The 26792-nt window shown below is 38.6% G+C and overlaps 2 long non-coding RNA genes across 2 annotated transcripts in view; one reads left to right on the top strand and one right to left on the bottom strand.

Annotated features, from left to right (window-relative positions):
* Window positions 1-25335, top strand: part of LOC122996544 — a 31408-nt gene extending 6073 nt beyond the window's left edge. The window contains exons 2-3 of the long non-coding RNA XR_006407026.1: window positions 14468-14527; window positions 24288-25335. This is a non-coding gene — a long non-coding RNA (uncharacterized LOC122996544). The remainder of the gene's footprint in view (window positions 1-14467; window positions 14528-24287) is intronic.
* On the bottom strand, window positions 11354-13666 carry LOC122996543. The gene is made up of 3 exons (XR_006407025.1): window positions 13277-13666; window positions 12252-12499; window positions 11354-12102 (listed from the first exon to the last, which is right to left on the bottom strand). It is a non-coding gene; the product is annotated as an uncharacterized LOC122996543 (long non-coding RNA).
* Window positions 25336-26792: the final 1457 nt, after the last annotated feature.

Genomic DNA, 26792 nt, shown 5'->3' with positions numbered 1-26792 from the left:
ACAAACCGAAAGTATTCCCCAGTCTTGAGCACACACACACACACATATACACACACATATATACACACACACACACAAATTTTCTGCAAGTCAAACCACATGCTGTGCTCAGCTCCACTATGTAAATTCAATGAGCTCTGTCTGCTTGCATTGATTTAACACCCTCTTACAATGGAAATGTGGCAGGTGTGCAGGCGTACGCTTTCATGTCTATGCACAACGCTGCCGCAGTCAAGTAAGAAGCCCAGGTGCTGGAGAGCAGAGCGAGACACAGATCAGCATGCAACAGGATGATTTTTTTCTTTGCTGCTTCTCTTGTGGCCCCAACTGCCATTTTGCAAAAGCAATAACAGTTTTATACACAGACACAAGATGTTGGACACATGTTGAACAGCTATATCATGTTGACAGGTAAGTACTAGGTGGTCACCGTTCCCACAAGGGCTGGGTTGTTCTGTACAGATTGCTGTATGAGTGTGTTTGAAGGCACCGTTGTAAAGGTTGATGCCTTCACACGAATGACAAATATTGTGTTTTTTTTTTCATAGATCCTCGCTTCAGTTCGAAATGGGAAGTTTTGTAATAACAGACCTCTCTCATATATTACATTCTGACTTTCAGTTACAAGTTTTCCAACTTGTAAATAGCATTCACGTAAGCCTCTAAGTGGTAATTTATGACTTTTCTGAAAGCGCCGATATATCCAATTTGGCACTCAATAGTGCGGAAGTGCCTGAAAACCAAGCGAAAATGAACGTCGCATGAGCCAAAATCAGTCGCACAATGTAATCAACCCACATTTCATGGATTTAATAACATTTTTCCAATGCATAGTATTATAAACCCTCATACAACCAACTTAGTTATCATACAAACTTCCTGCGCAAGTCCCTAACATGGGAACCTTTCTGATCCTTTGCATCAATCCCACATAGCGTGGACGTGGCATTAGTAGCACACCTAAATGGAACAATCTACAGGTGTAAATAATAACATTGATTTTATATGGTACACTTATGTTTGTAAAGCCAAACAATCAGCTGTGAGAAACGTCTATTGGAGGCATTTTGATGCTGCAGACAGCGGCTTTCACATAGGTAGTAGACAATTTTTTGCACATCAGCAATATCATTATAGACCCTGTATTGCTCTCCTATACTTCTGAAATTGTCGTCAAGCATATTTGATATTTTGGTTTTGTAATCCGAGCAGCTGAACAATCCAAAGTTTAGTTTGATTGATATCTAATAGGAAATTATGCTGAATAATTTAAGTTACAACAAACCACATACAGTGGTTGTCTGGCCTTTAAAGTGAGAAAAAAATGCCAAATATTAAGCACAATGAATAAGCTGATGCAGCAGTGAAGATGGATAACTGTTCAAATGCAGTGGTTACTCTAACAAATGTAAGCAACCCAGGCACATTACGGTGTCCTGGTTTATAGACTTTTTATTTGAAATAGGGTATCGGCAGGAAATATGTCTTACAGGACGAGCTCACCTCTTAAAATTCTTTCATTTTTCTCCCGTAGCTTATAGCTCCCTGGCAAACTGTCCTCTTGACTAGAACACCCAGCCTTCAATGATTTAGCAAGGATCCATCCTTGAGCAAGACACAACAAAAATAAAAAATTCTTTGGGGAGTAATACACTGTCACATTATTCATTGGGCTTGTACTCTCTGCTCCAGAATGTTTCTGCCATCTACTGTTGCAGCTTGAGGAAGGACACTGTTTTGATACTGCAAGCAACTTTCACCAAAACACAAAGTATCTACATTCCATATTGTGCCTGAGATTAAATCCACTGATTACACAGTGAGTGACAAAATAGCAGAAGAAATACCGCCACGGGGACGAGATGGGTTATCCACATGGCCACACAGGGTGCTTCAAAATGACTCATGAGCTTCAGAGAAACCTTTAAGTCGTCTCACACCTTCGAAATGTGTTTTTTTCTCTGTCAAGCTGCTGTCAGCTCCTCATCCCCTCCTCCTCACTGCCCTCATTCCACCTCGACTATCACAAACAGACACACAAATATTACGGGCACCACACATCCCACGGCACCGCCACCTGAGCTCCAACACACACTCAAACGCTCACAAATTGAGGATATTGCAATGATGGACACAAGAGCTAGAGGGTGAAAATTGAGGCCGGACGTCACGTCAAACCAAGGACTCATAACAGCTCAATACATCAGCCTGTGTGTGTGTGTGTGTGTGTGTGTGTGTGTATACATTTTTATTCCTTGCTAAGATGACACCACTTTTGAGCAATGTCCTCGATTGCACACACACTAACTACTGCTTTCACCCTCATAGTCACCTACCCGCATGCGCACACACAAACACATACACACACACACACGGATAAACACACAATCAAACACACTCTCCATCACAGATTGTTACTGACAGATGAGTCGCTCCAGACAGCCCATTGAATCACGGAGAGATGACGTGATAGTTGTCACACTTGTTTACGGATGCCTCTCCATCCATCTCACAGCTCATGTGTCTATCTTTAAAGAGATGAAAAGAGAGATGAAGGTGTGACCTCTCGCAGATTGTCTGAACCCGTCCCTCTGTGCAATCTCACTGTCATTCGACCTCCCCGTTTTTAACTCTTTCTTCTCCGCTCTCTCGCTTCAGCTTCCTCCCTTTCCCCCCTTTACTTTTCTGTCTCTTTTCTGTCAACTCCTTTTCCCGCTTTGTCATTGATACAGCACTTCAGAGTGGAGCGACAGGCTTTCTGTACTTGGCTTTGCTGTGCGGGGGAAAATGCAACCCTCTAAAAGCCCAAGTGTGATACACAATGCAGAGGCTCCTGCGTCACTTTGAGATAGTGAACAAATAACCTGGAGAAACCCGTCACAGCTGGAGAGATCTTAAGCTGCGCAGTGTGATCTCATGGTAATTTCTAGAAATGTATATAAAAAGCAGCTCAGACCAGTTTTGTTAGCACTGTATGAAAAATTGAAAAGGAGGGAATGGCTGCAGAATCTCATTATGTGAGGTGCCCATGGGGCTGCTTAGACAGTTAAAAAACAATGAACAAGGCATTACGAAAGGTTTCGAATTTTATTCTTGCAACACTGCACCTGCTGAGGTTCCAAGATGATGTGTCACAACACAGTTTAAATGTGGTTTATCAGGCTAAACGAGGCGAACTGTGTTACTATGCGTCACTATTTAGACAGGGTTTGTTTGCAGGAGAAAGCTGCATGAATTTTGAGGTCATTTTCACTGCACCATGACCTCCAGCGCATGCTTGGTGGTTTGCACAACAGTGTGAAGAGGTTAGGTTGAGGACCAGCTCTTCCAAGCCTTAGGCCATTGTACTCTCCTCCTTTGTGCTTGTTGCTGTCCGAGTGAAGGAGGCAGAAACTCTTGTTAGAGAGGGTAAGATGGTGGATAAGGTTAACAAGTGGGTCGACGTTGATTTGGCAGCAAAATGCTTGCACCAGACTGTCATGGTGAAGATGGAGCTGAGCCTGAGGGTGAAGCTCTTTCATTACCTTTTGATCTACTGTGCATCCCAACCCTTACCAATAGTTTGTTACTTAAACAATAAGATCACAGATTAAAGTGTGTGGAGTTTTGTTAGTTTTATTCACACTCATCAGGCGCTCAAATTAGAACCACTGCTCCGTCACGTTAAAATGAACCACTTGAGGTGGTTTGGGCATTGGATCAGGATGCCTCCTGAATGTCTCCATATGGAAGCAGACCCAGAACACCTGGAGGGATTATAAGATGTCCAATTTGGCATGAGAATGTTTCTGGGTACCCCATGAAGAGCTGGAGGATGTGGCTGGGGAGAAAGATATCTGAGCTTACTCGTTTACTTGCCGCTTTGAAGCCCAGAGTTGCAGCTTATGGTCAACTCCATCTTTTCCGGTTGGGGCCAAGACCTTCCAAATAAGGAGTTCCTTTCACAGCCTGGAGACACGCCCCGCTACCTCAGGCCGAAGTGAATGCTAGCTTAAGGGGAACACCGAGTGGTGCACACTTGTGCCAACTTTAGCTGCTTTACACATTAAAAAATCACTGGGTTAAATTTTTACCCAGTTTGGGTCAATATAGCACCCATACAACATTGGGCTAACTTTACCTAGTAGCAATCTGTAACTCACAACTAGCTTTAGCTAAAAACTGACACAAATGTATTGTTTCTTGTACAAAATGATGTGCATTCAAAAGATACATGAGTTATGCTACTCACCGGGCAGGTATCATAATCAAGTAACATTAAACTTACAGAAATACTAGAAATAGTTTGACTCTGTGTGAGTCTCGGAGCCGGGGAGAGCAGCAGGTGAGTGAACTGTCAAACACAGCTGTCAATCAACGCCCCCATATGGCAGACATCAGAGCCTACTATATGTCTTCAAATCTTATTAGCGGAGCAATAATTTTAAAAATGACCGCCAGCGCACTCATTAGAGAGCCTGAATTTAGCGATTGAAACCATAATGAGTCAGTGAGGAACTGAAGCCAAGGATCAGCCTCGAGCCGTGATAGTTGCCGCTTGCTGCTGCCGTTGCAACACAGACATGAAGAGTGTTAACAAGTCTTATATGCAAAATAATACTAAACAGTTATATGAAGCACAACTGTCTCTTGAATTTCTCTATAATGTCTAATTACTGTAATGTAACTGGAGGAAACCATGAGTTGGGTTTTTCTGTCCAGTTACAGCATCATCATCCTGTTGGTTGATGCTCTGCGTATCTCTTATTATGCAGTCGTGGTCACTCACTTCCTCCTGATTGACAAGCTGGAGGAAGCGCTTAACCACAGTGATTAGTATCGAGTTTGGTGATGATCTTCTTTCCGTACTCACACACACAGTGAGGTCACGTCACCAGTTGGCACCAGGGCACGAATTCCTGCTCTCTGTTTTGATTTTCATCTCTTTAGTAATATCTATGCCTGTCTCTTTCTTATCCTTTTTTCCAACCCCACCCCATCTACTGTATGTCCTCAACTTACCTGCTCAGACCTGCTTCTCTCTTTACCCCCCCCCCCCCCCCCCCCTCACCCTTTCTCTTTTGCTCAGCCAGAATGGAAGTGGTCTAATTGAATAATTTATTAGTTGGCCGCTCCACAATTTATTACCTGGGTGGACGTTAAACTACCTAAAACATACACACATTACTGCATCCTTAGAAAAATACAAAGAAGGGGAACAAGTGGAGCAGAGAAACATATATAAGTAAGATTTAGGAAAAAACTGGTTCAGATGGTGGGGTAAGTGTTGGGAAGACAGATTGATGAAAGGTTAAATAATTGAGGAAGTATATATAGTAGGGAATGGAAATATGGTAATTGGTGGCTAAGGGGAAAACTTAGGGAGAGGAAAAAACATGTACTTGGTATTAAAAGAGTTAAAGTATAAAGTCAAGTCAGGTGAAGTCAATAGCGACTAATAGCGGTAGCAGTGGGCAAAAATTACTAATAATAATAGAAGCAGCAGCGACGGGCGTCAAGCTGGACAGCCGTCCGTCACAGCTGAAGGTCTCCCACGAGACAAGAAAGCACAAAACTACAGGGAAGATGCCAAGTTAGTAATTGATGGTACATGAATGCATACAGATGAAAAGAGGATGAGGTGGAGAGAGGAGCTCAGTGCATCATGGGAGGTCCCCCGGCAGTCTAGGCTTATAGCACTGGACTGTCCCTATAGCACAGAATTAATGCAGTAGAGCAACCAACCATTGCTTTAGTGCAATAGGGTTGCTACAAGAAAAACAGACCAATTTTAAACAAAGTATATACAACGGCTCAGCATTTCTCTTTAGTGTACACACTGACTCAGCATTCTGCGGGTAAGGTAGCAATAACAACCCAAAAACAAATCACCTACTGATGTTAGTAGACCTTGTGGTAATAGCTTGCAGGGATTATTTCAAGGACATAAGAGGAAGACGGTAGATAGATAGATATATAGAGATGTGCTCTTGGCTAGAAGATCCAACTTTAAAAGTCACATTATTTATTGTGCATGCATTGCCTGATCCAGGATGTTTCTATCATCTACTGATGCAACAGAAGAAAGACTGCTTTGATACCGTGAGCAAATTCCCCCAAAACAAACATTATCATTCCATATCGTGGTCGAGATTAAATCCATTGATTACATAGTGAGACACAAAATGGCTGCAGCAATATGGCCACAAGGATGAAGTGTTGTATCCACACAGCCACACAGGCTGCTTCTAAATGACTTATGAGCTTCAGAAAAAAAAATCTTTAAGTCATTCCACACCTTATGAGAATAAATGGGCTCGGGGCTGAAGTGCCACGGACAGATACCTGGAGACAGACTAGCACATTGTTTGGTTTTGGTCTATGGGATTTGTTGATGATACAGAAAATATAGAATAACACAAGCCAGATTCTTAAATGTAGATATTAACTGTGACTGGAGTGAATTGGCCCAAAATATACATTATTCTTTCAGTAGGTAGAACAATTTTAACATTTAAAAAGCGATTCTCTGGCACTCATTTTTTGTATTTTTCCTTCTTGGTCTTCTATTTCTCTCTTTGTCTTCTGTCTCTCTCATATTTTTCAGACACTATCAGTCTGTCTAGCTCGTTGTCCAATTCTCTTCTCCACTGTTTCCCTTCGCCCAGCCTCTCTTGCACTCTGTCCCTTCATCTATCTCTACCCATCTATCTCTCACTCTTTCCCAATGTCTCCCTTCCTGGCTCGTTCTCTCCTGCCTCACAGCCTTCCCTCAGGCCTGTTTGTAGTTTTCTGTCCATCAGCACTTTTGGGAAAACGAGAGAGGGGAAAGATGAGAAGAAGCGAGCGCAGGGCCTTGAGGCCTGCCGACAGAGCCGCTGAGGGGCGACAGGAGAGGAGAGAGAGAAAGAAAAAAAGTCAGAAGTAGAGAGAGAGGGGCCATATATACACAGACCTTACACTCCTCGATGTCTGGGCGTTGACAAATGGCTGTCTAATGACCTGAGATTAACTGGCTGAGAGGTCAAGATGAAAAAAAAAAAAGAACCCCTGAAGACAGAGGGGAGAAAAGGAGTGAAAAATATCACAGGGAGCGAAAGAGTGAGTGAATGAGAGTGAGATGAATAGACTTCCCTCCTGAGAACAGAGAGTTCCCAGCTGTTGGGTGAAGACTGTTAGCAGTGTGAAGAGGAAATAGATGGATTGCCGTGTTTGTCTTACTTAAGCTTTCCTCAAGTTCTGCAGTTTGGCTGGTTAAACTGACAGAGAGAGACAGTTCAGGGTAGTTTAGCACAAATAATGTTAGACAAAAGGCAAAATCGTGGGTACAACAGTGGCTAATGATGACTAACTTGAGCTAGATGTTGCTAAGTAATGAACCTTACTGAGTTGGTTCGGTCACTTCAGGAATATCTGTGCCACTAAAAAGCTGCAAGATTAATATTCGTCTTCCACAAGCAGCCAAAACCTGTCCGTTAAGCCGTTAGCCAATCAGTGTTGAGCCTGATTTTAGTTTTATCGGACAGCTCAGATTCAGTCGTCTGTGTGTTGAGAGCTGAGTTGTATCAGCAGCGTATCAGCTCCGATGGTCACAGTTTTGTCCGACTGCAGAGATCCTGCAAAACTACTGAGCCGGATGTGTTACCATGACAACTGGCAACCACAAGTTGTCATGTGATTGTCTACGTCATACTTGTATATTAAACAGAATTTTTAATACACTGATTTTAATATTTCTTGTTTTTTTATTCTGTTTTGATATGGTTGAAAATGTAACATAAAATCTAGTTTATGTAAATGTGGTGAAACGTTATTAAAAATTCACAATAAATGAACAATGATGATTAATCTTCCAACACTCTTGGATTGTCCTCTAGGCACCACTTTGGGAACCACTGCGCTAGAGGACATATTTGTTGTTTTATTGATTTTGATCGTGTTCCACTAGCGTTCTTGTTCAAGAGCATCTTGGGAAATTTAGTGAAAATCAAATTGTGCTGGTATCCCGTGATTACCACTTGTTGCCACAGTTATATAATCTTGATTTAACTTAGTTAATATGAATAAACTGTTAGGCCATACAGGTCCATACTCATAAATACAGGGACAGGAGATTTTTTTCAGACAGATAAGACAAGTAAGACTCTAGAGGTAAACCAGAAAGCTCTGCAGAGACTTGGCTTCAATTCCTGGCTGCAGAGCTTCTGGCGTCCCTCTGACTGAACATAATGTAATGTGCTCACATGTGGGAAGCCAGTGAGGGATCATGTCCTTGTCACAGCTACTGGTCATGTTCATAAAGTAGTGTAAGATCACCTGTTCAGTCATATTTACTTACTCACATATACTGCCAACATTTTTTATCAACTCATTCCAACCTTAAAATGTACAATACTTTGGTAACTCTTTATTAATTGTCATTTAGGCCTGGTGACATATTTTTTCAGCTGATGTTCAGAAGAATTGTGTGTTTTTTTTAAAATGTATTTACTATTTTCACTGTACACTATGTGATATATGAAAATGCTCCTTAGACAAGCAGACAGCGAGGGACAGATGATCGAGTTGACCTGGCTTTATGATCGTTGCCATAGAGACAGAGCTAAAGTAAACAATCTTATAGTGATGTTGTGACTGGGGTCAAGGTTGCCTGAATAACTGAGTGTGGTTCAGCTCTTTTCCATTATATTTGCTGTGGCATTTCACTGGGTCTATACTGGCACTTTGAATTGTAACTGCCGTCTCCACGGTCAATCAATTTTGTGTTTGTCAATAATTCTCCTGGAGTTTCTGAATTGACCAGCTCAAGGTTTCTATAACACACTAAAACTATAAACAAAACAAAACCAAAACATACAGTTCTTTCATTCATATTTCTAAATAATTCAGGCAGTAACCTTGTCTTTTATTGTATTTTGCCATACATTCTTCTTCCACGTCTTCATGACAGCTGTAGTATTTCATACATTAATAATTCAGGGTAACTTTCCTTTCTATAGTTTTTGTGTATATGACTTCTTTTTCTTTTGTTTGCTTGTTGCTTTTTTTGTCTGAATGCATACGGTGTACTTGTGCTGGTAATGCTTTATTTTACAGATCCCTTAATTCTATAGTAATTTCCTGGAAATGTTCTATGTAATGTATTCAACGGTTCATTTTTAGGACATCTTACAGAAAGGGTGGTGCAATAAGAAAGTCTGTTTGGCTGGTAATTACCCACTCCTTATATTTGGGTTCATATTACAAAATAAACTTAGACTCTTCACAGTTCTTTAAACATGCTTTTCAGTGTTCAGGGTTCACTTTCTCACTAATTTGCAGGATATTGAAGGGTTATGTAATTTGGTAATGTATGAACTCATTATAAAGTTTTTTAAGAAATAAACTGAAATACTAATATATCGGTTGATACACAAAACTACAAACTTAAGTATTTTTGAGGAATTGTTAATAGTCTAATTTATTATTCTTTCTTGCGAATTAACAACTATGAAGCCAAATATAATGACCAACTAAACCAACTTAACACTTTTTTTTTCTAATTTTCTTATAATTTGTACCAAATGGCGCCACACTTTCTGTAAAAAGTCCTAAAAATTAACTGTTAAATATCTACAAATTATTCTGGACACTTGCAAGAAATTAGCATAAAATTAAAGGACCTGTAAAACAAAGTGTTACCATTGTGCTCACTGAATATCATGACTCAAGCAACAAATCTATCAGATTTTTTAATATACCTCCTCACTTAAAGTGACTCATAAACAGTTTATAGTTGCTTGAAAAACTTTGTTTTTTCATTTTGTATAGTTAATTATTTCTTTGTCCTTTGTCTCAGTGCTTTCGTCTTTTTTATTGTGTTTGTTCTGTCTGCATTCCCTCCTGTTCTCCTACATTCTGTCTGTTTATTAGTGTGCATGGTTGTGCTTGTGTACTCGTGTGTAAATGTCTATTCAGTTTGGTCCCAGAGAGAGAAAGAGAGATCCCTTTGTTGACCCAGGCTGATAAATTATTTAATTCGATTACCACCATCTGTATAGAGGAAGTCAGAGGACAGTGCCTAGTAAGAAAGCTTTAGCATTTAAGATGTAGGGCACACTGGGGTGCAAAGTGAACTTTGACCTGCGCAGAGCACTGTGGCATGTAGGGAAGATTCCTCACTTTTGGCTTAAAATACCTCCAATGTGTGAGCAGCATTTCTAAGCCATGAGAATACAAAAACCTCCGCTAGGAAATAGGCGATGGGAAGGTGATGATAGTGCTGTAAGGCCACCGGTTTGTTTCCCACCAGTGTCAGTGTTTCCACCAACAGCCGTGAACCCAGACAAAGCACCACATGGAGGCTTGGAGTGCAAAAATATTCACAGCATTACACCGCAGGTCAAATTCACACAGGTTGGATTTGAGAGCCCTCACTGATGCATGGCTACTCTCTGCTGTATTAATAATAGTAGGAGGTAATCCTTTTACATTAAGTTTTTCATTTCAGGGGCCGAGCCCACACTCAGCTCTGTCAATAAGCGCCTTTGGCTCTGTGTGCAACAGAGATATTATTTCTAGCACAAAGGTTTCTTGAGCCAGCGAGAAGTCACTGAAAATGGCTCTGTGAATGTACTGCAACATAGGTCAAAAGCACAGCACTTGTGGGAATACATAAAACAGGCTCTGAAGCTTTTTCCTATACATTCATACCCGTAGTAGAAATGACAAAAAAAGGTAAAATACAGCACTGGAACTACATAAAAGATAAGCCTTTCTTTGGGCAATATCTTTTCATACTGTGCTTAAAACCTGAGGATGAGGTCAGTTTCCCACCAAAGAAAGTTTATCAATTAATGACAAAGTGTCTTTATGTAATACACTGTAATGTTATCTACTCAATAAAATTGAGACAACAGGTTACACGCAATATTATTAATTAAATATAATTGTGTTTGGTATTGAGTAAATATAAATTAAATGAGACCATTTATAGTTATCCATTTAAAACTAATAGATTCAAATGGAAAACAAAAAGGAATTAATTAAAAACTAAACAAAAATATTGAGTACATATGAATCACAGAAACTTCTAAATGTGTAAATAGTACTAATAAAAATTAAATTAATTCTGCATATCAGTATTATATATTTGAATAATAATAATCTATTGATTTGAAGTAAATTAAATCTAAATATTCTTCTTTCTTAGCCAACCATTGCATTTCTTAACATCTCTATATGTTTATGTCGTGGCCTACATTGTAAGTTAAGATTACAGTCTATGTCCCAGATAGTACTGTAAATACTACAAAATAATATACAATGACATTCAATGTTTGACAAAACACTTTTAATCATTCAAACTTTGATATAAGTAAGAGCGGGTGTGACACTGCATTTCAAACCAACCTGACCACACACAAAATTCTTGTAAAAACAAAAATGAATAAAACTGCCATATTACACGATCTGTCCATACACATATTTGTTTGCATACTTTCTCAATTAGATCAATAACGATCTTGAAGAACAATCCTCCAGAAGTGTATGTACCACAACATAAAACATATAAAAGTGCAATTTGTACATAGTAAAGCATTTTTACTTTGAACTGACCACAATTGAAATTTCACTTACATTCGTGGGATAGAGTCAAAAACTGTACTAAACTTGGCACTTTCAAATGTGCAATTCTCAAGCAATGTAGAAGCTGAACATTGTGTAGCACAAAAGTGTGCACTGCGACCACAGTCTCATTTCAAGCCAGACGTTTGCTCTTGAGGGACTGGACTTTGTTTGACAGCTTTGAAGCATCCAGTTCCAAAAAAAGTTTTTGGTATACCTCAAAGGTATACTTCAGCTTCCTGGGATAATCAATATTCATTGTGTAGGTCAAGCCAAGGAGTGGAGAGCAAGCCCTGACAATACCTTCAAGTCCTGTGATGACTTCCACTCCCTCAATAACAGTTCCAATGTCCTTTAGGCTGTCACTTGCAGAAGCCCCGGGCCTTTATGATCACAGTAATTGCCACTACAAGCTGTTCAAGTTCCTCCAAGTTCTCAGTGTCCTGCTTGTCATCAGTGTCATATAGCATGTAGTAGCATATCACATCACTAGATGATACATTTTTAATAAAGGGCCTCTGTGGATGACAAATTAAAGCAAAATTTCAAGTTCAAGTTTATTTAGAGCCCTAAAAATCATCATACATTTGCATCACTCTACTTGACAACAGCATCTAATAAAGGAATTACAGTCCTTGAATTAGTTTAATGCAAATTAAGTTCACCTATGTTGAATTCTTTGACGAGATGTTCCTCATGTTCTCCAAGGTATTGTATAAAGCACTGAAGGACAACCTCTCTAGTCTTGACAAGTATTGTACCTCCAGCAGTTCCATTATGATCTTCAGTCTTTGTCCAAATGCTCCACCTTTGGCACAAAATAGTGCCAGTAGGTTGTGGTGTAAAGGTCCAATGCAGACATAAATTTAGGTTCCAGATGCACAGTGGTTATTCTCTAAGATTCTGCACTGATCTGAAACACAAAGGCAACAAAAGAGACAGAAAGGTATCACATCAGGTATCACATTGTTGTCTTTTTTATTTGATAAACGTGGACGCTTATACTCAAAAATGAACGAAATGGGTTTTATAATATAAAAAAAAGCGAAACAACATGGGCGATGGGCAAGTAATGTAATCAGTGTATAACTGAACACCATGTATCACCAGTAACACATTTTGCTTAGCCCAAACCCTCCCCTGCCACCCAGCCTACCAACTTTTCTGGCAGGGACTCCACTGCTGGCTTAACAACAATGCCCCCTCCCCATTTCCATGTTTGTACGTTTTACACAGAACAGCGAGGTGGAATAACGGCACAACATTCCTGCCTTGAATAGGCTATGTAAAAGGGGCTACAGTCTTTACAGTACACCTAGCCTAGTGTGACAAGCTAACATACACAGGCCTCGACACACTTCTAACACACTAGTTCCAACACAGACGTGCGGCATCGCAGTTCAGAAAATAAGATGCTTGCTATACTTCCGGTGATAACCCCCAACATTTCCCTTTATCAAAAGGTTTCTAACCCTAACATGAAACCCAATGAACTTATCTACACATATATCATCACACATATCAACAACACTTAAGGAAGATATGAAGCATGATAGCAGAAATGCTAATATTCTGCTGAGTCTCTCTCTCTGTGGTCGCTCATTTTGTATTGTAATATAGCATTAATTATTATACCACCATACATGTGTTGTCTATACCAACCTAGTGAAAACAAAATAAGTTTCCTTACCTTAGATGAGTAATGTGGAAGAAGAGGGGCACTCGCCTCCTGCGCTTTCTTCAAACGTGGCTAGATGATAGCCTGCTGCATTCAAAAAAGGCACTTTGACAGTAAGTGCTTTTCAATTAAAAACTGCCTGATTTCATTAGGTTGGATTCAGTCAATATTCTCTCTATTTGGAATCATATAAACAGGATGCTTATGTTTTATTTAACTAGAATAAGTGGATTTTATTCCAAACATTTTTATTTGATACTTACTTAAATAATTGCCACAAAATCAAGGACATAATCTATCTACATGACCACAGAACCATTTTTTACAGTGTAGACAGACTTTTACTTTTAAATTCAAATATGCATTAAAGAGGAAAACGTTTAGGTTTAGATATTCATTTAAAATCCTCCGTGATGCATTTATCCAATGTCTGTTCTGAATGTTCCTGAACTAAATATATGTTTTAAAACAATATAGCATTGTTTCTCAGTCATGTGATTATAAAATCATTCATTTTTTAAAAAACAAGAAAGAAAAACAAAACATAATTTTTCAAACAAAGGCTGATGGGGATTGTGCTAGACACACAAACATTTCTACAATATGTTGATGTATCTAATGGTACACTTAAAGGGATAGTTCACATTTTTTGAAGCGGGGTTGAATGAGGTACTTATACATAGTCAGTGTATTATCTGCAGTAGACAGAGGTCTGCACACCTCCACAGTTTGGAGAAGCAGGCAGGAGTAAGAAAAAAATCAATATCAGTTTAAGTGTTCGCTATATTTAGAATATTTTCACTGCTTTACCTTGCTGTCAGACAGCCCTGATGGCAACTGGTGAAGTACACACACAGTGTGTGTGTGTCTGTGTGTATTTTCTCATTGCTCGTACCTAATGGTTTGTTAGGACTGTGAAATGATCTGTGTCTTTAAATCCTCTCCCTCAGCTCACACACACACACACACACACACACACACACACACACTTTCATCTCAGTCATATTGTAGGAGCGGTGAAATGTCATTTTAGAGGGTGTTGAAGCGGCTTCTCTCCTGCAAGGATGCACTGTGTCGGTTTGCCTGCCTGTCTATCAATATCACCATGGCAACCTACATGACTTGAATTGTGTCTGCTTTATAAGCAGGTATAATCTTGACAGAATCTCTTTATGTACTTTCATTTTTTTTCTTTTTTTTCAGTGGAGGAGTTGGTCTCAACTCACAGCTGCGGGGAGAAACCTGCACGCAGCTGAAAAACAGGTGAACACATAAACACCTCCACGGGATTTCACATCTTAACTGTAATTCCAATTAGCAGGGCACGAAAAAAGTTCTCAGCCATGTTCATTGTGGTTTCACCCAGCAGGGGCCACGTTTGATCACAGCCAAGAAAACTACAAACCGGGTGTTTCTAAAGAGTTCATAGCTACAGTCCATTCAACCAGCCTTATGCCTTATCTCACACCATGCTGCCTCACTTTAAGTTCACTGAATGGAATATTAGAGTCATTCACAACCTGGTTATGGTGACATTTTATGTACCATATCATTGCTGTAAATGTGGTTACTATATACTGTTGGGCACAGCTTTACAGAAAAGTAGAGTCACTTCAGTTTTTATGAAGCCAGAAGTCCCAAAACATGATTTTTTTTTTTTTTTACCTTGTGTAAACAAGTTATTGTGTGCACACAAGATATTATAGCTGTTATCTTTTTGCAAAACTGGTAATAAATTTTGCATACAAGTTAATAGAATATATAAAAAATTAGAAAGATAAAAAATTAATAGAATACAAGCTGCGTAGATTATAGATAAAGATAATAAATTCACTTTAACCCAATTGTTTAAGATACATACTTCTTAGAATAACTTTGGTTTAACTAGTATTAATAATTATCTTTAGTTATTAAAGTTGCATTAATTGTTTTGTTTTTGTTCTGGAATGAACAAGCTGACAAACACTTATCTCATACCTCCATATGGGAGATTTTATCCTTATTAAATTAGATGATTGTGATAACCTTTCTTTACACCTGACTTATGTAAATCCAATATTCAATTTCCATGTAGCTCTGCTTTGGTCACCACCAACTCCCATCTAGCTCTTTGGTCTTATTTTGACAGGTAAATAAAGTTAGTGACTACCTGATATTTAACCACTAGCTTCTTTAACAGCTCCTTGAATGTGTTCAAAACCATATGAGCTTTACTGTTAAAAATGACTCTGCCATCAAAAATACCAGCGGAGGTTGTTTACTTGGTTTAGCCACTGGATGTTGGAAATTTCATCAAATCAAATGGATGATTAAAAACAATAAAATAAACAAAAACAACTCAAATATGAAGAAGTCAGGTGTGTAAGTTAGTTGAATAAAAGACAAGATGTTGATCTGAAAGAGACTGAAGTTACCATGAGGTGTCATAGTTCACTGACAATACAGCAACTTATTTGTAATGGCTTTAAATCCTGTCTAGGAGGCGTTTGTATTACCATTGGAGGGCTGCAGCCTAATTTGATTTGATTTGATTTCACAACATCACTACAATAACACAGCACTAAAATAATTTACTAGGGGCAACATGGAAATCTAGAAACATGCCACAAAAAAACAGCAGAGCAAAACATGCAAAGCCTTCTTCAAGTGGCTCCAGGTAAGATACGCTTCCTCCAGTGTTTTATTGATTTTTTAATTATGTTTAGAGATATTTTTTTCCCTCAGTGAGCCATTTGTGGCACACTTGAGTATTAACAGTGCCACATGATCTCATCTTGCCTTTAGTTATGTGTATTAAATTATTCAGAAAATAACAGTTTCTCAGAGTAGAGAGAAACATTTCTGACTTCTCTACAGTTGCATTAAAAATACATTTTTATTACATTGAATTGAATAATTGTTAAGTAAATATCACTTTGCAGATAAACAGGAAGTCGTAAGACCTTTTGTATATGTTTACAGGTGCAGTACACACTTGAAAATGACTTTTGAATGTGAGTTCAAGTACAGAATCACTGTTTATTTTTCCTTTTTATTTTTTAAAGCATAACATGATTCCTTCAAAGTGCTGAGAAAAAAGAAACATGTCTATGATACCCAGCCTGGTCACCAGAATAAAACGTTGGCAGTTTACATTTCTGCAAACTACAGAAATGTTGAATATCTACGTTTCATCACGTGTAATACGTAGCATATTAACATTTCTACAAATGTAGCATATTAACATTTCCACAAATGTAGCATATTAACATTTCTACAAACATAGCATATTAACATTTCTACAAAACGTAGCATATTAACATTTCTACAAACATAGCATATTAATATTTCCACAAAACATAGCATATTGATATTTCTACAAAACGTAGCATATTAACATTTCTACAAAACGTAGCATATTAACATTTCTACAAAACGTAGCATATTAACATTTCTACAAACATAGCATATTAACATTTCTACAAACGTAGCATATTAACATTTCTACAAACATAGCATATTAATATTTCTACAAATATAGCATATTGACATTTCTACAAATATAGCATATTAACATTTCTACAAAACGTAGCATATCAACATTTCTACAAACATAGCATATTAATATTTCCACAAAACATAGCATATTAACATTTCTACAAAACATAGCATATTAACATTTCTACAAACGTAGCATATTAACATTTCTACAAACATAGCATATCAACATTTCTACAAAACGTAGCATTTTAACATTTCTACAAATATAGCATATTAACATTTCTACAAAACGTAGCATATTAACATTTCTACAAACATAGCATATTAACATTTCTACAAACGTAGCATTTTAACATTTCTACAAATATAGCATATTAACATTTCTACAAACATAGCATATTAACATTTCTACAAACATAGCATATTAACATTTCTACAAATGTAGCATTTTAACATTTCTACAAATGTAGCATATTAACATTTCTACAAAACGTAGCATATTAACATTTCTACAAACATAGCATATTAACATTTCTACAAAACGTAGCATTTTAACATTTCTACAAATATAGCATATTAACATTTCTACAAAACGTAGCATATTAACATTTCTACAAACGTAGCATATTAACATTTCTACAAAACTTAGCATTTTAACATTTCTACAAACGTAGCATATTAACATTTCTACAAAACGTACCATATTAACATTTCCACAAAACGTACCATATTAACATTTCCACAAAACGTAGCATATTAGCATTTCAACAATACATATCATATCAACATTTCCAAAATATGTGTTACGTGTTGAAATGTACATATTTAAAGTTTCTGTGGTTTGCAGAAAGGTTCAATGCCAACATTTTCTTCTGGCGATTGGGTTATGATATCAGATGGCTTCCTGGCTGTTGTAATGTGTTAATCAAAAAATATGACCTATTTAATTAATTTGAGATGATGTAGTTCAAACTTCTTGTGTTTTCATCCGGGATGGCTTTTTGCTCAGTAGTTATAGAGAGTGATGTAAAATGAGGCTGCAGGGCAAAGGTTTTTCTGAGCTGTAACAGTTAAAAAATAAAGACCACAGCTGAAGTAATTTGTGCTTTTGAATTCTGACCATTAGTTGGCTGGAATATGATATAAAATAGCAATGATTCATTGCGTTATTTGTGTTTAAGTGCCACAATTTCAAGCAAAAATTGTGTTTTTCCTTGAGATAAATTCTCTTATGGCCATTGTCTCATAAAAAAGATAATTTTCAACAATAGCATGTTCACAAAAAGTGCTTTTCAGAATCATCTGTTCCCAAAATCAAGCTCTTGTCACTAGTGACTGTACAAGCACACCTCTGCAGTACCCGTACCCATAACAAGCGCCTCTCACCCGCGCTTGTCCACAGAGCAAGTGCTCCTGAGTGGTGCCTGTCAACAAAACAAGCGCCCCGTTGTGCGGGGGTTACAAACAACAAGGGCCTCTCAGGGGAGGCTGTTGAAAAATCAAGCCCTGCTGGGATGTATCTGTGTATGAAAGAGGCAGACCTACGCACTGCAGATACAAAATAAATAAATAAATAAACCAGTGTGTGCAGATAAATCAAGCGTCCCCCACCAGTGATTGCGCACAACAATCACCCCTCAGCCGTCCCTGTCTAAAAAGAAATTACCTCTCAGAGACTGTGAAGTAAGAAAACAAGTGCACTTGTGTGGGCTCACTCTGCACAACAAGTGGCTCTTTCTTCCTACTGATTCTATACATCAAGCGCTCCCTCAGTCCTACCTGTCCAAACATTACAGTGATATTTCACTTTAATAGTGCAGTCTCTTTCTCTCTTTTTTCCTTTTGTGTTATTACACTCACACCTCTGCAGGAGTTCAGACATGCCTTCATCGCTGGCTCCTGGGATTCATCGTCACCACTGACATCCAGGATTTTCCTCCACAGAATGAAATACTACCCGGTTCTATTTTTTTTTCTTGTAAGGATTACATATTCTAAAATACAAACATGTGAACATGGTAATTACAACAAGTGCAAAATGTGTCCCATTAATACCTCTAATGGAAAGTAGCTATACAATTACTCGACTTCTGTAAAATTCTGAGGTACTTCTACTTTATACTACACAACATTTCAGGGAGAAAGCTGAGAGCTGTACTTTACATACAAAACATATGATAAAAATGTTTTCTTATACATTAAACTACCCAACAGAGACGTTTTTGGATGTGGAGGGAAAACAAAGTTAAAAGACACTTGTGGGTTTTTAGTTTTTTAGTCCGGCCATATTTCATTTTAGAAGGCATAATTGCGATTAGACAACACAAGATTAATGACTATAAACAAAATCACATCATCATTTTTTTACCATACATTTTTAAAAATGTATTCAGTGAGCATGTGTATTATGTTTTGCATATTTGTTGCTTGGATGGGTGGGTTGAATGACTTATCTTTGATATATTTAGTACTTGTAATTTAAGAATTACTTAAAAAAATCCTACACAACAGTATATAAAAAAATATATAGACTGATGCAGATTATATAGAAGTCGACCACAAAACAGCAACAAATATATGAAATATTTATAATAATATTAATAATATAAAAAATAATAATAGCCTAAATCAATAGATATAGAAATATATCACTCTGAGGGGGGTTATTCTGCATAATGAATACTTTTAGTTTAATAATTAATACATTTTACTAATAATACCTATGTGGTATTACTTAAGTAATATTTTGAATGCAGTAACAGATCTGATTTTTTCACTACTAGTTATCCAGTCATCAAACGCCCCTTCATACTTAAACACTGATCTTTCCAGGTGTACCTTGTACATAAGAAACAAGTGCCCCTCATAGAGTGTTTTGTAAAACAAGTGCTCAACAGTGGTACTTGTCAACAAGACTAGCACCCCTCTGTTGCTGAGGTTAGAGATGACAAGTGCCCCTCAGGTATGGCTGTCTGAAAATCAAGCGCTCCTCAGTGGTGTGCCGGGGACTGTCTGTGTCTGTAATTGCTTTGAGCCGTCAACTCAGTGGTAAACTGAAAGGACCCAATTAAATGCCACCGACTGGTGTCTGCGAGCGGGCGAGCAGGAGAGAGGGAGAGAGATGGGTTGACATGGTAGAGCTTTCATATTGCTCCCAGCAGACTCTAAGCAGATTTGTAGTGGTGTCTTGTCACCATCTGAGGCCTTTGGTGTTTGTACATATGTGTGTGTGTGAGAGAGAGAGAGTAGTAATCAGTGTTCACCATGTTTTTTAGCCCCTACCTCGGCAGCAGCAGGACAGCAGCGCTCCTCCTCCATCTCTCTCCCCTCACCTGCTTCCCGTCTTCTTTTGTGCTTTTTCATCCCTCTCTATTACAATTTCATTCACATCACAGCCAAACAGTCTGGGTTAGATGTCATTTACACCTGCTATCAACATGCAATCTGCATCTTGATATCTTATCTGGAAAAGGGGGAGAAAAATACGTGTGTTAATGCAGGTGTGATGCATGCAGAACGCAATCGAAATGCTATCAGATCGGCTCACATTCTGTAGTGTAGACACAATCTTAAGAAAAACATCTGCCTAAGAAGTCGAAAGGTCATTTAGCATTTCAAGCAAGAAGGCTACAGATGAGCCCTTCATCTGCAAAGGACAAATTCACACAACAGCACCGCTTCCCATGACCTTGAGCAAAGATGGCAGACCAACATTGTACCAGGACTTCCTTCTTTGCTCCCATCCCAGACACATACAACCAACGAGCAGAGTGGATGTGTCGATGATTTAGTGATTCGTTTTGGTTTGCTTGGGGTTTTTTCTGTGTGAAAAGAAGGCCAGAACAAACGTTGACATTGAACGTTTCTGCAAACCACGGATATATTGAATGTCTACGTTTCAATATTGGCCATTATCCGTTAACTAATGATGTTTTATGATGTGACAACGCTGTGGTTAAGGTCTGGTTAGGTTTAGGCACAAAGAAATGTTACTATACTACATATTATACGTGTTGAAACATAGATATTCAACGTTTCTGTGGTTTACAGAAACACATAATGCCAACGTTTTATTCTGGCGACCAGGCTGGAAACGCTATTTACTGACTCATTCAGTGACTCAGACCAGGCAAACAAACTACACACAAACATTTTAATGATGTATTCAGTATACAGTAAACATTTTGAGACTTGCCAGATATGTCAATTAACGACATTTCCTCTATGTAAATAGAAAATGTAACCTGGGCGGCATTACGTGATAACTTAAGTACATATGGGCTAAATATACTAATAGTCTCTTCTCTTTAATGTCAATGTGATGTTTTGCTTTGTCCCTGGATTTAAATTGAGGAAAGGAACAATTATATCGTAAAAAAAAGTAATAATAATAATAATCTGAATGACAAATGCAGAAAGTACGTCCATACTGATGAACAAGAATTAAGTAAAAATTACCATATGAATATTTCACTTTATATCACTTTAAATGTCAGGCTGCAGTCTCTCCAATCTCTGTAACTCACTGTTTGACACTATGAATAAGCTTCTGATCTGTTTCTGCTCTGTTCATGGGGGGAGTTTTAGGGCTCAGAGTTCATTTTAATTATACGTACACAAGCATGCTTGCAGACAAGAGCAGGTACTCACACATGCATACACACAGAGACCTGACTGTAGAACATGTCATAAACAAACAAACAAACACAAAAACAGATATCCACAGGTCACATCAATCCACATCAATGTCAAGCTATAACAGCCCAAATGTAAAGGGTCACGCTTAAATCTGATGCTGAAAACGTCCTGAAAAATTGTCAAACCAAAACCATAAAAAATAACACATGAGGCAACAATAGTGATGATGTAATATTAATGAGATCTATTTGTAAGTGTATGTGCTCGTTTTATAACTTGCAACACTCATTACGTAGCCCTCCACTAAGAAACGAAGGAACAGGGAGAAAACAACAAAGAAATTACTGAGCAAATGAATTAAACAAGAAACAAACACACAAACCATAAAGAAATCAAAGAAGCAAGGACACGAGCAACAAAAGAAAACTAAAGACAGAATCACTGCCTTGCCTAGAGAAATACTTTTTCTCTCCCCCCACAACCTTGTTTCAGCTCAGTAAATAAACTATCCATCATCGTTAGCCATCTGGCATCTCAGCCTATCAGAAGCCTGGGAAAGCTGTTACCGGGTGGCGGCTGGATGTGGCGGCTTGCCGGATAGGGCCAATTGCCTCTGAAAGATTACTGCTTAAAACAAGGCTGTACATGTGTATTATGTTAGCTGAGCACGCAGTGAGCGAGCGGCTGTGACATTGATACTCGAAAGGGGAAAAACATCTGAAGCAGCCGCGATGAATTAAACCATGAAATCCTGTATTCAAGCTTGGATTGATATTCCATTTCCCGAGTGGCGAGAAGGAGATGTTTGGTTACCATGTTAGTGAGGCCGACTCAGTCAGGAGTGTGTGTGTGTGACAGTTAATTGCTGAAGCCCAGGACTGCAGCAAAGAGGAAAGGCTGAGTGTGTGTGTGTGTAGTTTTTGTTTGTGAGTGTCACATTATGTGTGTGAAACTGCTTACGATGGCTGCTTGGAGTGAGGGGCTTATACACACAAGCACATGCACACCCTGTATGTATATTTATAGACAGGAAAATGTAAATAAAAATTACAAGACACAACAATAACCAGCTATAGACGCTCCAGAACCTTTACTTATCTATTTTACTTTCATTGCATAATTGGTATTTTGAAATTATGATTATGTCATCAATACCACCACATAAAAAGGCTGTTTTTCCAGCTACCATGACATCTTTTAGAGACGACTTTTTTATTCTGTATTGATTTTGGCCAGTGTGCAAATCTCCTCTGCAGCTGAAATCCATCTTATTCTCTGTTTACATGCAATATCTCTGTGTGAGTGAGTTAATTCTCTGGGCTGCAGGTGCTGTGAAGGCAACGCTAGACTGATAACTTTTGTTTGTCAGTGAGAGAGACGCGCGGCTTCGTCGATGGCGTCACACACCGCGCGTGATACGTGTTACATTAGCGAGACTGTCTGCTGGTTTCTTGGCTGAGTCTAACTCACACATATAGTCCAGAGACTATAAATGCTCACTGAGAAAAAGTGGAAGAGAAGCTGCTATTTGACTGGTTGGTGGTATTTATGTTAAGAAAGGTCGTTAGTGGTGATACAGTTGTAATATGTTCCTATCCAAGACTCGACCCAGGTCCTACTTACTGTATATTCTAATTGGATTAGCTGCGATAGGACCCTGTTTGATTGTTATGGGTCTCTGGATTGTCTGTCAAGTGGATCTGAGTGGACTTGCTTATCAGCTCTGATCACGTGTTGCAGCACAGGAGAAAATGGTGTTTTTGAAGCCAGATGGAAGGTGTGAACTGTGAAGTGCAGGAAAATAACATATTGTATTGCTGCTCTTTTTTTTAAACCATGGCTGCTCGTTATTCGGTGGTATGTCATTCTGCAGCCAGGGTTGGTGTTCTCTGTTGGTCCGGTCTGGTCGACACATTTAAGATCGGGTTTAATTATCCTCGGGTCCATTCAGGACAGGTCTGACTGGTCTTGAGTTCTTTGGATCAGATCTCTTTTTTCTAAATTAATTTATGCACGCCAGGTTTGTCAGGTTCCTCCAGTACGTTTCCTATAGATCTATTATGGACTGGATCCAAAGTTCTGGACCTGTGAGGACCTCTAAATCCAAGCAGTATGTTTTCGAATGCTACTTAGATCGTGCATGAGAGCAGACCACAGACCAAAAACTAGAAAATGTCTCCAAAAAAATTATTCAGAGTTTATCATTACTTTCGGTAAAATATAAATCTGACAGTTTTATCACTGAGATCTGGGAATAGCAACAGCAACATTGCAAAAAAAGTATTCTGACGGGTCAAGAAACATGAGCAGTCAAACAATCAGACAGGTTGTAAACAAGCCCCCAGGACAGCCATACTTATTTCAAAGAGAAGACAAAGGCGAATAGTAAAAATATGACCCAAATAAGCCATAAACATTCATCACAGTTTACAGTCCAACTTCCAGCTTTCACTTTTACCTGTATTTGCACCGTATAAATGTCCACTCTGTCTCTCTGATTGCAAAAACATTCTTGTGCAAAGGGGAAAGATATTCAATATGCAACCTCACTGCTAAATGTCACTAAATCCTACATACTGGTCCTTTAACTGAACTATATCTTCCCAAATTAAGTTAAGAGACTTATATTGTAAATTAAAAATACACTTAAAATCTTGATTGACTGTTGCAGAGGGTAAAAAGAAACTCTTACCTCACTCGATGCATTATCAGAGGCATTCTGACAGAAACTAAGTGCTAACTAAACTGATTTTAATTCCTAAAATGTTTAAATGGGGTTGAAATGCTCAAATTTAATGTCAAATTTACTATTTTACTCTGGGTAGAGCTAACCCTTTCCCCTCAGGCACTCACCCGCCTACACTGTATATCTACAAACATCTTTTTCCTTTTTTTTCTATTTCAGCCCCTACCTACTCTCTATTCATCTACTCCTCTCAGCCTCGCTGCATGTCCCTCGTTCCCTCGGCTGCAACATGGTGGGAACTGAAACATTATGAATCATATTCAACAAGTTTACACATGAGACATTGAACGATAGTGAGAAGTCGATTTAAATTCATCTTCATCACTGCTGGAGGCATCCATCTCCGATTTACAAAAAGACAACATGACATCATACGGCAGGGTGCTAAAAAAAAAAAAGGAGAGATATCTTTCATCATCTGGACATCTCAACATCCTCATCACAGCTTTTTTGTCAGAAAACCCTCAATAAATTCACGGCAAGACGAGACTGATGTAAAGCCTCAGGTCTTTAATTGCACCATGGCAACCCCGACTGAATGGAAACAGCTGAATCTAAGAGCGGGATGAGTCTTGTATTTTTGATTGTAGAGGTTTTGTTTTCTTCTGTGAGCTCATAAAAGATGAAAACCACACTTCCTTTGTATGTCTTTTCTGGAATAGATCACATTTCTGTACACCAGAAGTGTTTAAAGAACACAGATTGTAAGTGGGTGTTGCGTTAAGGTAAATTATTTTACAGGAAAAACATATAATAGACACAATAGAATTGCTTGGAACTTGTACTAGAAGTAGTCCCAGTCTGAACACCAATTAAAGCAGTCTGGAATTTATTTTGACAAATTATCAGGTGAAATTTTACAGAGGAGGAAGAAACTCAGTCGCACACACACGGTATATCTACAGACTGTAGTTTAATACTGTCTAAGCCTTAGTATACATTTAGTACTCTCAATTCTCTAGCTGGGAAATACCAATAATTGTGTTCTTTTTAAAAATTTCTTTCTCTTCACCTATTTTAAATTTCAGTCTTTTGTCAATTCGAACCAGAAACTGTTTTGACATAAGAGGTTTGCACAGCTGTCAGTCAGATTCTTTCATGTATCAGAGTCAGACGGTAGACTCAGTGCTTGTTAGCTCGTTAGCATGGGGAGACTGTTCCTACCTGCAGAGTTTGGCAAGTTTGGCTGATAGTCACACAACTTTTAGTGCCTGTTACTATTAATAATTGTTTTGCATATTGACTGAAATACTTCTATCGTCTCTTAATAAAAATAAAGGTTCAGATTTCTTGTATCATCATTTTCCCTACCTTTAGAGTATTAAAAAAAACTTAAAGCATGATGTGTCCATCATAACTGGTCATCACAGCAGGTGCCCCCTAAAGGGGCCATAAAAACGGTGATTTTGTTCTCAGCTTCTAAGAATTTCTGGGACAAGAGACGAAGCAACAAGAAGAAACACAAAGATTGGCCTCACATAAAAACGTCCTATTGGCAGACAACATCAAATAATTCACAGCGTGGCACATTTTAGCAGAAATGTCTAGTCTAGGAGCGCCCTGGTAGCCGAATGGTGAACTGTGCATGCCACATATCTGCAACGTCCCTGGTTTGATTCCAGCCAGGGCCCTTTGTTGCATGTTATACCCATCTCTCTCTCCCATTGTTTCCTGTCTGCCTCTTCACTGCCCACTGTCCAATAAAAAAAGGTAAAAATGCCAAAAAATAATCTTAAAAAGAGGGAACTGTCTAGTCCAGAGATGATTGCAAGAAAACAGCCAACTACTATGCAAATGTGTTAACGGCTTGAAAGGGGTTTTGTGGGACTCTTGGCGCCTGCTCTATATTCTTTGCATTTAAGCAAGGACAAGAAAAGGAGTCTGAGACTATAGAGGTGTGTGTCTCTCTCTGGTTAACAGGGTCTCACTCCATCAGATTGTAATCCCTCGTTCTTCAAATGTATTATGTCTTCCAATTAGGTTCTGCATTCTGGAGTGTAATTTTTTGTCTCAACCCACATATTACTTTGTGACACCTGTGGTCCATCCCACAGGTGTTTCAACTTAATTTACCTGATTAGACCTCTTCTCTGCACAGTGCCCAGACTGAGTTTGGTTGACATCTCCCTCACTCTATTTCCACACACCAGAAAGTGTTGAAGTTCATTTGCACGTCCTTGTGAAAAAAGTGGTGCTTGATGCTTGGTGATGCATTGACCTCTTCTGAGGTTAGTTGGTAATTTAATGTAGCAAGTAAGATAACTATTACACACTAGCCAACCAGGAACTTGCAGCATTAGTCAGTCACAATAGCTATACAAGCTACTAAAGGTGTTTTCAAACCTATAGTTTGTGTGCTGTGGTCTGAATCAGTTGATGAGCTGGTAAACTTCTTGGTTCAGAAAATCCAAGTGAACCAAAATGCATCACTACAAAGTGGGATGCAAAGTCCTCTGTCCAAAAACAACGTTCTGCGTTGCACTAGTCCAGGTCGCACTTCCATTCACTCCAGCTAGTTGCTAGCAAGTGTTGATTTCGCTCATCCGCATCCCAGTATGCAAAGCACACCTGGCTACGGGAGCTGTTTAGTTCAAACTTGCAAACAAACGAACTGCCCTAGAGTTTGTTTGGGACCGGACCAAGACCGCATTCCTCTAAAGGGTC

The sequence above is a fragment of the Thunnus albacares genome, chromosome 14, assembly GCF_914725855.1.
Source record: "Thunnus albacares chromosome 14, fThuAlb1.1, whole genome shotgun sequence".
Taxonomy (NCBI): Eukaryota; Metazoa; Chordata; class Actinopteri; order Scombriformes; family Scombridae; genus Thunnus; species Thunnus albacares.
The sequence above is the reverse complement of the archived record's forward strand: the minus strand, read 5'-3'. Positions and strand labels throughout refer to the sequence as shown.